We start from the raw sequence: 14,815 nt of genomic DNA on the forward strand, positions 1-14,815 counted from the left end.
TAGATCTCGGATGCTCACCTCGCAGAATAGATAGGGGAGCTACGGTGATCCTAAACGTAGAGATAGAGAGTTTCAATTTAGGAACTATGTTTTTCTTCGAGTTTTGCCTTTGAAAGGAGTAAGAAAATTTGGGAAGAAGGGCAAGTTGAGCCCTAGGTTTGTGAAACCATTTGAGATCTTAGAGAGGATAGGATATGTAGCCTATAGGTTGGCTTTGCCCCCGTCATTGTCAAGGGTTCGTAATGTATTCCATATTTTTATGCTTCAGAAGTATGTGTCAGATGAAACTCGTGTATGAGGATCTGGAGCTACAGGCAGATTTATCGTATGAGAGGCGGCCAGTACAAATCCTCCATAGAAAAGACAAAGTCTTGAGCAACAAGAATATTCCCCTGGTTAAAGTACTATGGAGGAACAATAAGGTCGAGGAAGCGACCTTGGAGTTAGAGTCAGACATGCGGGGTCATTATTCTGAGTTATTCACGTAAATTTTGAGGAAGAAATTTCTATTAGGAGGGGATAGTTATAACTTCCCGAATTCATAATAAGGCTTAGTGCCTTAATTAGAGGACCGTGAGAGCCTAATTGGATTTATTTGTGGTTTATTGAATATTTTATGTGCTTATGTGAATTACATGAGTTATATTATAATATGACTGATTATGCATGTTTAAGTGTATTATATATGCTTAAAGACTCGCTTTTGTTAAAAGGGCCATTTTAGTAATTTTGACCCATTGACGGCATAACTGTAATTATATGTGTTATATGTTTGCAACAACATTATTATGTGGATATATTTGAGATATTCGGCACGAGTCGATCCTTTAGACCAAGTAGCAGAAAAGTCACAACAGGGATTAATACCCGGCTCAAGGTGAGCCTAAGGGTATTATGGAAATTTGGAGATTTATCGGGAATATTTGGGGTATGAGATATATTTGGGGAAAATATTGGTATTTTGATGATTAGTGGATTTATTTTGGGATTTTAAGTGAAATTTGAGTTTTAGTGGGAATGGATGTCTATTGGCCTTTTGGCCCTTATGGGCTATGGTGAAAGACTTCATAGGCAGGGGTAGAATAGTCTTTTGCCAAGGAAATAGCTAAAGACTTAGCCAAAGTCTGAAGCAAACACTCTTATTCACGTTCTCAGCCTATAGCTCTATCTCTCTCACTCTTTCTTATTCCAAGAAACCTCTCTTTGGAAACCTTTATCAGAGAGGAAATCTTTGGTGGGATTTGGATGCTTGCTCTTGGAGATTAAGGGACGCTGAGCTAGGGAATCTAGCTGGGGAACTCTAATCCTAGGAGGTAAATCCAATTCTTGAAGCTTTTGAATTTTGTTTTAGTGTTCTTGGAAAATCTTTGGATTTTGAGTTTGGGTGTGTTTTAGACATTTTTGGTTGTTGTTAGTTGAGTACCTGAGTTGTAGTATTGTTTGGTGGTCGAAATTGGGTGGTATGTTGTTTTGTGAATGGTTTGAGTCGGTTTGCAATTTCTAAAATTGCAAGTTTTATGGTGTTCGCAGTAGTTTTGAGGCCCATTCGTGGTGGTCATTGCAGCGCAAAATGCCTAGCAACTCAGGTGGGCCTCTTTGCCTAGTGTGGGGTCGTGATGCAGGTGTGAGAAGCCATGATGCTAAATGTGGATTTTTAAATATGTTGAGTTTGGGTTTTGGGAAACCCAACCAAAATCCTCGAGAATGATTCTGCTACCCAGTTTAGCTGAATCTGTGGTCCCGAGGGATAGTCATAGGTCGTGAAGCTCTCTATCGGTTCAGTTCTTTATGGATGTTCCTTAATGTGTTGTGAGTGGGGGTTTCTGCTAGGCTTGAGAGGCGAGGATCGTGCTTAGGCCCCGGTCAATGATCGTGGTTATGACCATGCTTTGGAATGTTTATTTAAACATGAATGAGTGTATTATGCATAGTTGTGTTATGTGTGAAATGCATATCTGGTTGTATCTAATTGAAAAGCTTTGCTTACAAGTCATGGTCGACATTAGTATGCAGAATGCAGACTGTTATGGTTGTGCCAATCTAGAAGTGTGATACACATTTGTACGACTCTATAGCCGATTGGAAGAAAGTATTGTGGTATGCGCTCGTATGGCTTTATGGCCACATAGATGGATTGAATTCCTCCTTGAATTTGGGTTATAATTGCTAAGCATGATAATTATGATTTATATCTCATTGACTATCTGTAATGTGTGTTTGAGTTTTCTTGTTGAGGAGATTCACAACTGCTACATGGTGCAGGTAAGGGCAAACAGAAGCTGGACCAGCCATGAGTTGGAGAGCTTCAAGGGCGATGTGTACATATATGGCCTACTCGTTCACGGTGGAGACTTCTTTTGAGGATCTAGAACTATGGTTCATTTTCATGCTTAGGTTGTGTTATGTTTATCCTGTACCTGTTTATAAACTCTTTTCTGGGATCCCATGTATATACTGAACCCTTTTAATGGAAAGTGATACTCTTTTGGCCAAAAAATTTAGTTCCTAACCAATTTATTAATTTTAATTACATATTTCAGTCTAAATGGCTCACTTATCGAGTTTAACAGTATTTTAAACACAGTATAATAGTCCTGGATTAGTAAGGGGTTACAATTACGGTACCCTCAAAGCCTAGAGTATATTTTTTTACTTCCCAAACACTAATTTTCTTGAGAAAACAAACAATTTTTCAAGAAAAACGCTATGTTCATACGGTTTACTCAAGAACACTAAGAACCAAATTGAAAATTTTCAAAATCATCACATATTGGGCGAAGATAAAAGTAAAAAGATTACAAGTGAGTGATCAAAAAACTTATGCAAGTGTTGGTTTCGAAGGAGAAAATTCTTAAGAACGAGACACGGATTCCAGGAATCAATGAAGAAAGCTTAAGGTTTGAGAGGTTTCTTGAAGAAAAGAAAAAATTTAGAGAAGATAAGTGAAGTGTGCGAAGAAGGAAAGGCATGGTTGTTTATAGCCTTGAACATATACGAGTAGCTGACATCATCAAGGTAAAATGTTATCATTATTTTTGAAATGATGAGACGTCAGCAGCATGGGAAACCGAAAAGACCATCACTATTGCCTAAAAAGTGGTGTGAGTCAGCCTTGGAACCATAAAACTGTAATTTTCTTAATAAAAGTTGTCATCATTACTTCAAAATAATGGTATTGCTTTTTTTATGTATCAGAATTTGGAAAGGAACTAGCCTAGTGGAAGCATGGAAGTTTATATAGTGTTGGTCGCACTAAGATAAACTTGGGGGGCAAATTTTTAACCCAAACATGGACATGATGATGTGGCATATGAAAATGACACGTGCTAGCATTAGCTATTAAACTCATCGATGCTTTGTTTGTTTTCATGCGCCAGTCATTTCATTCAAATGCAGCAGAAGGAGTTATTGTTGTCAAGTAAGAAGACGAAGAGTATCATTTTCAAGTCACATACAAAATCCTTGTCGAATTGTATTCTCTCTCAGTCTTAGGAAACTCAACTGAATCTTCTTCTTCTTTTTCTAATCTTCATTCTGAAACATTTTTTATTAATAAAAGTGCAAGTAGACGTAGGTCATTACCAATTCTCGGGGTCGAACTACTATAAATTCTATGTCGTTTTACTTGAGTTCAACTCATTTATTACTTACTGTCATTCAATTTGACTTAGTGTTGTTGACCAAAACGCTGGTCAACACTTTTTTTAACGATCATTGTACATTTAGTTTTGAATTTCATTTTATATTATGTATAATGATGTATATGTGACATTTATTTTATGTAAATATTAGTCATATTTATAATATTAAAATTTATGTTATTTGATACTATTTTTTAATCATATAAATATGACATTAATTTTGTTACATATAGTTATAAAATTGATTTTATATTTTTATATCATAATATGTGTGACATTTATTTTCTAAAACATTAATCATAATAATAATATAAAATTAAATATTTATGTTATTTGACACTATTATTTATTTAAATATATATATATATATGTAACATCAATGTTGTTATATACATTTATGAAATCGAGTTTATATTATCTATATCATAGTATACGTGTCTGCTAATTTAAAATACCATATTATTTGTGACATTAAAATTTCTAGTCTAAATTTTAATATTTTAACGCTTACAAAAGTCACAACTAATCTCTTTCAAACATATAGCTGAACTCAAAGATTCCAGTAGTACGAATAATTTCTGGGTGACAAGAGCTCAATCGATGTATTAGTGGTACGATTGGTGATCTCGGGTACAGGAGCTTGATCGAATATTTTATTTTGTCTCCTATATGTTTTTGGAACTTGTCATCAATAGGTATATTTTGTATGAGATAATGCGAAAGTATGAAATTCAAGTTATATGATCTATCAAATTTACTATGCTAACCGTTTCACCTAAATATATCAACTATCCAAGTGAGTAGTGGTATGCTTTGTAGTATGTGGGACACGAACTGGATTGGAACAATTCAATTTGTCTGCTAAGACTATAAAATAGAAATAATGATATGCATATACAAAATAAAATGATGATCAGTGATGTCATTCTCGTGTTATATGGTTATGTCTCCATTATTATTTTCAATTTTCTTTTGTAATCACCATTTATCATAGCTAGTATCCTCTTATATTAGGTTTTCAATATATTTATTATTTAAAAAGTACAATAATTCAAATAATAATGTCAACTTTAAAAATTAAATTCAACTCCAAAAACTATACAATTTATCCAATTCGCATTATACAATTTCATATAAATGTCAATATCCAATTCGCATTATACTTAATTTTCATTAGTTTGTTCAATTCGTGATTCATTTTCTAATTAGTATGAGCAAATTTTCTAAATACATATTTTTCAAATTAAATTAATTATTAAAATGTCATCAGTAAAAGAAAGAAGCTACAATAATTTTTTTTCTTAACTATTTTAATAAATTTGAAATTTATAATTCCTTTAAAGGACGAAATGTTTTTTTTACTCTGAACTATAACACTCATAGACTTTTGATCTTTCCGTCCAAAATAGTAACAGTTTGCTAACGTGTCAGATTAATTTTTTTTAAAATAGTATTTAATTTATTGATTTTAAATTAGAAATAGTAAATAATTATTATTTAAAAAAATAATTATATAAAATCCTACATAAAAATCATAAATATATATATTTTTTAATCCAAATATAATTTTCAAAAACTAAATTCAATATTTCTAAACTAAATTAAATTAAAAACTCAACCAAATTTATATTTCAAACATACATAATAAAGCACATTTAGAAAACAATCAAGCAAAAAATTAAAGATTTTAATTTAGTTTAATTCAAAATATAATTTAGTTTAGAAATAGGGGTTTTTTTATTTTTACGGATATTGAAAAGTTATAATTGAAAAATACGGTTAATAGAAACTTTCTTCAATTATACGACTTAATGTAAAATTTTAAATATTCTTTTGCCAAAATACGGTTTGCTTTAAAAATGGGTCTGAAGATTATTGTGGATCTATCTTCTCCTCTAACTCCAATGACAACCATTGGTGGAGCATTGTAAAACAACTAGAAATCAATGTCCGGTAATGATGATGGTGACAGCCATTGCTGTAGCTCTCCTCCTCGTTTAGAAAATCTGAATTTGAACAAAGGATGTGGTCATTGAAATTGGAAACCTAATGATGTTAAATGACATCATCATCATCATCATCATCACTTGTTCCTTCATTGTAATATAAATCAATGTTTGAGTAATCTTGTCATAAAGACAACAAAATAGTTATAGCTAGTAGTGTTGTGTTGTTATAGCAGAGGCTATTCAATAATAGATGCCATTATTTTATTTTATTTTTGTAAATTATTCTCTTTTCTATCAAAAGTTTTAAATAGAGTTGAATATATAAGTGAACATCATCAAGTACAAGCGGTCACAACTGGCAGATTTAAAACCCCATTTATTTGATGTAAGTTTAGTCAATTTCTGCTTGAAACTCTGTTTAGAACAATGCCAAAACTAGTAGGTTCATGTCAGTCAAGAGGTTCATCTACAGGGTAGGTGACAATTTCCTTTGGGATTGTTTTTGTTTTAGTATTCTTTCAAAATAAAAATATAAATAAATGAATCAACAAATAAAAATACAGAAAATTCATGGCCTGAGAATAATTTTGTACAGTGAAAAAAAGAAAACCATCATGATCATTGTGAAATAAAATATTCAAAAGAAAACAAGAGGAATAAGAAAAAGAAAAATCCTCACTAGCGTTGGTATAGCTACCTATATCTATATGGAAAATGAATCAAATAATACTTGTTGATTCAACGTAGATGAAAACAGAGCCAAAGTTAAAGTGTAATGTATATGAATAATATATACAGTTCATGTGGGTTTCCTTTATTAATGGTCAGTTCACATGTACTCGATAGGGGGTTGCATTGGATTGCATTTGAAAAACATGGTGGTTGCACTGGGTAGCATTTGAAAATTTCACAATGGTTTCATTGGGTTATATTTTTCAATTTGCAAAAGAGTTCTTTTAAGTTATTTTAGATTGCAATGCGTTTCTTTAGGTTGCATTTCAGGTTGTATTAATTGCATAAGGATGAAATTCCAAAATGAGTTTTTTAAAGTTGTTTTTAGGTTGCATAGGATTGCATGAGTTGCATAAGAATGAAGTTATAATATTAGCATTTTAAAGTTGTTTTAAATTGCATGGAATTGCATTAAGTTTTTATTTGAGGTTGCAGTGGATTACTTGACTTGCATAAAAATGAAATTAGCATGAGTTTTTTTAGGTTGACATGGTTTGCATTAAGTTGCATATGAGTTTTCATGAGTTCTTTCAAGTCACCATGAATTGCATTGGGTTGCATTTAGTTGCATGGGCTAGCATTTAATGTTGTAATGGGTTGTTTAAAATTCTAAAATTTCATTTGGGTTGCTTTAGGTTGCATTTAAAATTGCATTGAGTTGTATGAATTTGCATTGGGTGGCATGTGTTATTTTAGCTTGCACGAGTTGTAGTAGGTTGCTTTAGGTTGCATTGGGCTTGCATTTGAGGTTACTTTGGATTGAATGAGTGGCATAAAGACAAATTTGCAAATGAATTTTTAAAGTTACTTTATGTTGAATTAGGTTGCATGAGGTTTTTATTGTGCTTGCATTTGAGGTTGCAATGGGTTGTTTGGGGTTGCATTCGGTTGCATAAGCTTTCATTTGAGGTTGTAATGAGTTACTTGGGGTTGCATGAGCTTGCGTTTGATCTTGCACTGGATTGCATGAGTTGCATAAGAATGATTAAGTTGTGTAATGATGTTGCTTAAGTTAATTTCATTGCATTTGAGGTTGAAATGGGTTGCATGTTGTAGTTAACATTTGAAATTGCATTATGTTGCATAATGATGTTTCTAGTAGGTTGTTTTAGGTTGTATTGGGCTTGCATTTGAGGTTTCTTTGGTTTACATGAGTTCCATAAAGAAAAATTTGGAAATGAATTTTTAAAGTTACTTTATGTTGCATTAGGTTGCATGAGGTTTTTATTGGGCTTGCATTTGAGGTTGTAATGGGTTGCTTGGGGTTGCATTCGGTTGTATTCGCTTTCATTTGAGGTTGTAGTGGGTTATTTGGGGTTGCATGAGCTTGCGTTTGAGGTTGCACTGGATTACATGAGTTTCATAAGGATGATTAAGTTGCGTAATGATGTTGCTTAAGTTGATTGCATTGCATTTGAGGTTGCAGTGGGTTGCATGTTGTGATTTGCATTTGAAATTGCATTATGTTGCATAATGATGTTGCAATATTTTCTTAATTAACCTAAAATTTGCAAATGGGTTCTTAAAATTTGTTTTATTAGGTTGCATGGAGTTGCATCAGGCTTGCATTTGATTTTGCATAAGTTGCATTAGAATGAAATTCCCTAACGAGTTTTTAAGTTATCATGGTTGCATTGAGTTGCAAGGGCTTCAATTTTAGGTTGTTTTAGATTTATTGGGCTTTCATATGAGGTTGCAGTGGGTCATGGAACCCCTCAATGTCTAAGATTAATGCACACATTTTGAACTCATTCTATGAAGGCAACGTATAAGCTAAACACATTTAGACTACCATGATTACAAATGGAAATGCAAACCCAAAAGTAACAGCAAAATCAACATACCATATAAACAACAATCTGCTTAATAGATTGAGGCACACGTTTTGGGCAATTCCCAGGAGTTGAGCAACGAAGGTTTTGGGGTTCTCAATTGTAACGCCCTGGGTAGCCACGACCGTTACACTGTGTGATTATAAAGGTGCAAGACTTGCTAATGAAGTCCTATAGTTGAAAATGTGATCCTAAAGTCGTAATTAGGTTAGGGTTAAAATATTTTGGTCATAAACAGAAAATTTCTCATTAAAAGAAATGTTTAATACATGGGATCCGAAAATAGGTTTTAAAGGACAGTTTACAAAATTTCAACGTTTAAGTATAATCAAAAGCCACTCTAATGGAGAAATAGGCCCTTTAGGTTCTCCTGTCCCTGTACCAATCCTCAGTCGTGGCGGCCGAGTAGCTGACAATGTATAGCTCGCCCTCAGAGCTCTCCAACTCATGGTCGAACCATCAAACCCTTGCCTTTACCTGCACCATGTAGCACCCGTGAGCCAAGGCCCAGCAAGAAAACTATAATGCATAGCATAATCAAAAATAGTAATTAGATAACTCACAAATCATTAATCAAATACTCATTAGACCGCATTGTTCACATAATCAATGATATCAGTCAACAAACCAATAATTAACCATTCAGACAATGAGCATGCCACAATCATCGGATTAACATCAATAAACATATCACACATTATCTAGGGTCGACGCCCATAGGTTGCACCCTCTGTTTAAGTCACTGTCTTCCGCTCAATTTGGCTGAGCCCAGTGTTCAACCCACTGACTCTGGCTCGCTTAGGCCAAGCTCAGTGATTATTTGATTAACCTCAGCCACCAGTGGCCGAGCTGCATCCTGTGTTCAAATATTGATTCCGGCACTCTTAGGCCGTTTATCACATGTCCCCATGGCATAATACCATCTTATGACATCACATACAAGTATAGGGAACTCTTAGTCCCAACATAACCACATAATTGGGTACAGTTTTCTTACCTTTGATTCCCAACACTTTGGTTAATAGAAACGACCCTCGAGCACGATCTCGTCTGAGCCCTAGTGTACACCTAGTCACAAACATCAAATAGAATCCTCATTAAATCTTAATTTTGTAACCCAACTTCGGGACCAATCCCAAGCCCCTCGGGAAGCCCAATTACACCAAACGGGGTGGTGGAATCGAACCCCTAGCCTCCAAGAAAAAACCCTAAGAAAAATACCCAAAACCCATTTCTGGAGGCAGGGTAGCGCTACAACGCCACTAGGTGGGCGCTACAGTGTTACAAACAGGGACAAAATCCCCCCAGAAAATGAAGCCTAGCGCTGTAGCGCTCCAATGCTAGCGCTACAACCAGCCATGCATGATTTTTCTGGGTTTTCCTTCGAACTTCCCCAAGCCAAAGCTCTACCAAACCACTCTAAAACTTATCCAACCTCAAAATTGACCTTACAACACATAATAACTCAACCAAATGAACCCATCAACATAAAAAACCTAGCTAAAGTCATCATCAAATAAATAAACCAAACTTGAGCTTAAAAGCTCAAGATCATCATCAGAAAACCAGAAACCCGGAACTTCAAAGTTAGAATTGGTTACCTTAGCTGGGAGAATTCAACCTTAGGTTGTCTTCTATGCCCTTCCAGCCTTTTGTTCCTCAAATCCCCAAGCTCATGCCCCTTGATTCCAATCCAAAACTCAAAATCAGAATCAACTTCATCCAAGTCAGAAAATTCATACCAAACTTTGTAAATTTTACCTTAATTGGACACTAACTCCAGCTGAACTTCTAGCGACTTCAAGGATCAAAGTCTCAAAACATTGCCTAGACCTTCCTTGAGTTTCCAGCTCCAAAACCCACAAGAAAAGGTGAGGAGTAGGGCAAACCGAGTGGAAGAGAAAGAGGTGAGTTAAATGTTTTATTTTTTCTTCTTCCCTTCTTTCCTTCAGGTTCTACCCTTTTCTATAACTTCCATGGCCTCTAAAAAGCAGAATAACCTTTATCCACTTTTAAAACACCAAAAGACCCCTTTGCCCTCTTAAATGTAACCAAGCCTTTAATCACTCTAAGGGAATTTTGGTTATTTGCTCCTAATTCCCGCTAATTCCTCGAGTGTCCCTAACTTTTACCACTTAAATCCCATCATCTAACTAATCACCAATTATTTTCCCCAATTCCTAATAATCTCCAATATATTTCCCAAATTCGTACCCCCAGGCTCCCCCCGAGCCGGGTATAAATTCCCACCGTGACTATAACGCTTAACCGCTCACTAGGATCGCCTCAAGCCTCAAGCTGCAAATATATCCACATAATAATGTGGTCTCAACAGTTTATCACAAATAATTACATTTATGCCCTCAACGGGCCAAAATTACAAACATGCCCTTATGAACAAAACAAGGCCCACATGCGTATTTAATACCCATAAACACGCATCTAATACTATCCATATACTCATCTAATCATGCATTTAATCGTTCATTCACATAAATACTAATTATGCCATCTCGGCACACTAATCAAGGCCCTTAAGCCTTATTAGCAATTTTGGCCGTTACATCAATAGTTGCAGGATCGTGGTGGTGGTTGAAGAAGAGAATACAGTTTGGCCTCTATGTGGGTTGCAAATTTGGTGAAGAAACGGGAAAAAGGATGGATTGGATTGTTTGGGTTGCAACCTTTGCAAAGAATATCGTATAAATCAAGAAGAGAAAGTGATGAACTAGGCGAAGAAACAAGAACTTGCCGAAGAAATAAGAGAGAAGATAGTGTAGAAATCAACTTTGTTGAAGAAACAAGAGAGAAGAAATGTTGAAATAAGGAAGAGATAGTTCAAATGAAAGAAAAGAGAGAGCCAGGGGTACTTACCATATAAATGAATATTAAAATTCTACTGTAATATAAAAATGAAAAAAAACATATAAAATTGGAATACAAATAAAATAACCGTAAATATGGAAAATTTTTTAGAATTGTCCTATATATGGTAATTTCCCTTGGAAATATTGATAAATTAATAAAAAGCCTATTTCGAATTTAAAAATAAAATATAAAATTTAGTGTGTTATTATAAATTATAATTTTGAATTCTCAACAACCTAATCTTTGTATTTTATTAACTTTTAATGAATTTTAATGCCCAATATATATTTCTTTTATTAATTATATACAAATTTATAAGAACACTAATTAGGAAACTAATGTATTATACACAATTTAAATGTTAATTATTCTGTCACTCATTTATGTATTGAAATTCAAATTCAAAATGAAAACAATATATTTAGTTTATTTCCCTTAAATTTCGTAAGTATTAATGACATAATAGTTTGAATCTTTATAAATGGATATAATTAAAATGAAGAAGATATAATAATGTTTTGATTTTTTGCATAATAATTTCAGAATGTTCAAATTTATAAATTTATTTAAAATATCCCTTTCCATAACAATTTAAGAGTTTCAGAAGATATAAAAGAAAGAATCGAAATAAAATAAAAACTTGTTTCATAAAAACTTTAGAATTTAAAAAATTATACATAATTTTTATTATAAAAAAACTATTCTTATTTAAAAAAAAAATTGCATTGTTATACCCATATTTCAGCATTGCTACGTGGAAAATTGCGAAGCTGATGACCTGTCAAAACAAGTAGTGAAGTGGCAAGGCACTACAATCACTGTCATTCACCAAGGGGAGTGACCCTCGTCATTCCCTCAACACTTAGGAAGAAACATACCTCAACAATGAAATTCTACTTCTCCTATTGCGCAAAGTCAAGCGGTCTTCAGATGTCCAAGCTGTCGTCAATCATGAAAGAGAGGGGTCCTCACCAGCCGGCCATCGCCGATGACCCTAGCCAGTCACCGGTGGCCCTCTCTGGTCGCTAAAGGCCCTCTCTAGTCGTTGTGCTGGTGGCCCTCACCAACCGTGTCCTCTTTTGCTCCAGAGTGTGCCCTCAACCTCTTCATGGATAGGACATGTTAGACTACCATTTTTGGTGAAACAGAACCCTGCCTTCATCTGAGTGTTCCAAAAATAAGTCTGATCGGGAAACAACTTGCAACCGCCAGCTCTTCCCATCTCCGTGGCTATAAATACTGCAAATCAAAATGTAACAAGGGTTGAGAAAAAAATTAGGCACTATTCATTTTGGAGAAAGCTCCTACACTCCATTGTTGTAACTCCCTCAAGAACATGATCAAACTCATTGTAACTGCTCTTGAAGGTCCCAAGTTCAACATAAATTTTACTGACTAAAGTGGGCGTAGGTCATCTTTCATGGACTGAACCACGATAAACCTATGTCTCTTTCATTTATTACCGTATTTATTTGTCTTTCTTTGGTTCACTATTCACAATAGAGATTCCACTTTGTATTTTATGTTACGAAAATGTAATTTGCCTCAATGGAAATTGTAAGAAAATTACAACTCTAGACAAAATATTACAAATAAATAATTATTGATTAAATAGTGTTACAACTCTATGACTGAAAATACAAATAAACAATTGAAAAATTAGAAGAAGAGAATGAAGAAATTCAAGTTTAAGCAAAAGGATACAAATAAAGTAAGTGTTTGAAACAAAAGAAATAAAAAGATTACAACTCTAAATACAAGTAAATAGAACAAGAATAATGAGAAGAAAACCAATAGAAGAAATATATAAAAACAAGAACAAATAACAAAAAACTCTCACTAACACAACCAAAGTGAAGAGTGTTGGAGATCACCAACTTGAACAAGGTTTGAAACATTTGTCCAAAAGCTTATTTCCCCCTAACTCAAGCACTAAGGGATCTCTCACAGATTTTGGAAATGCTTTCTGGAATAATCAAGCCTGTAGTTGTTTTCTAGCCAAGTTCTCTAATGGATAGAAAAGTTGTGTCTTACAAGTGAATAATAGGCTACTATTTATAGAGTTTAGAGACACCCTTTGAATTTTAAATTCCACCAACCCCCATGGCTATTACCAATGATTAATTGGATATTTATGGAATTAAAAATGAGATTTTGGAGTTATTTGGGTTTTTGGTGCAGTTCAAAAAGGTTGGAAAAAACTGAAAAAAGTTGGTTAGTTAAGCACATGTGGTCGCGGCCACTGGTCTCTATTCCCCAGGCTGCGGCCACTGACCAATTTTAGCACACAAAATTGTGTTGTTTTCCAAATGGTTCCAATCCACTCCCAATTGATATTGTAAACCCCAAAACACATTATTAGGATTAAAATCATATCCCTAACAGTCATTTCACATATGGCTTTAAGAAATTAATCTCAATATTGTGTAACATCAAATCTACACAATAATGGGAATATTTGAAAGTTATAAATTTGTAACTGAATTTGTAACACCAAATATGTTACATATTTGGATATTCACACATATCTAAATATTGTAACTCTCTATTATATATTACAATATGTGACACTCTTTGTCACACTTATTTAATCTAAAACATTATATTATAAAATAATATAATATAACATTTTACACACAAAATAACTCTTCACTTATTACTCCGTGTAAGTTGTCAAAAAAACCAACCAACATTTTGGTGCTTTGATTAAGAGTGTAAGTCTCGGAGTGGGTTCTCCTTACCTACCACCCAAGGTCGCCTACACCCTTGCAGGTTATGACACATTGGCGTGGTCCACACAGAGAAAACTTTCCTGCAGCCCAAAAAATCCTCATCCTCTCTCAAGCAACATTAAGGAAGACCCTCATGAGAACCTAGAATAAAGAGATGGCGACCACGTCCCCCAACAGCCTAAGGTAGTCCAGGAGAATGTCATGCCCTAAGAGAAGAAATTGCATGGCTGCGCGTCGTGAACGTAGCTGGGGTAGCCGAGATGGATGCTCAGCGATGAGACATGGAGAAGCGCTAGATAGAAGCAACCATTGCCTTTGAAACGGTGCTATGCATGGAAGCAAAAGGTTTCCAAGCCTCCCCACGACAACTCCATCCCATGAACAAAGACGGGATGGAGCAATCAGTTGCTCGCCAGTCAGGAGTAAAGGAAAACTTGAGAAGCACTACAAATCCTAAAAAGTCATGAACCCAGGCGGAGCGACCCCGTAACCTCCAAACTAGTGAGATATGAGACCACCCTAGGCTCGGGCTCATGGTGGAGGTTCGGTTAGCTGCTCACTTTGTGACTGTCCATGTGGGCAAGAAGAGGAAGCCAACAGTTCCAACGTTGATAGCATTTTCACATGCCTTGGAGAAAGAGTAAGACCAAGGAATGGCCCTTGTAACTCCCCAAGTCACTATGGCTGCTTCTTGGAATGATGACTAGCCCTACAAACCAATATGAGTCTTTCCAGCATGCTTTGTCCTCACTCGCACGCTTCCAGGGAAAAATTCCCAGGAGGTCACCCATCATGAGACTACTCCAGGTTAAGCATGCTTAACTTTGGAGTTCTCAAGTGATGGACTACCGAAACGAAGATGCATCTTGTTGACATAGGTAGTACCCATCAATCCATTTAAGCCCTCTTCAACTATGTAGTCCCATACCTACACAGTCTTAGAATCATCACACCTGACCTTCCCCAAACAATGTGGGATTAAACAGTTCTTACGCAGTCTTTCCCCCTGCGGATCACGGGATTCTGAATGTCACAATCACCCCCCTTAGGGGTCCGATGTC

The sequence above is a fragment of the Humulus lupulus genome, chromosome 2 (assembly GCF_963169125.1).
Source record: "Humulus lupulus chromosome 2, drHumLupu1.1, whole genome shotgun sequence".
Classification (NCBI taxonomy): Eukaryota; Viridiplantae; Streptophyta; class Magnoliopsida; order Rosales; family Cannabaceae; genus Humulus; species Humulus lupulus.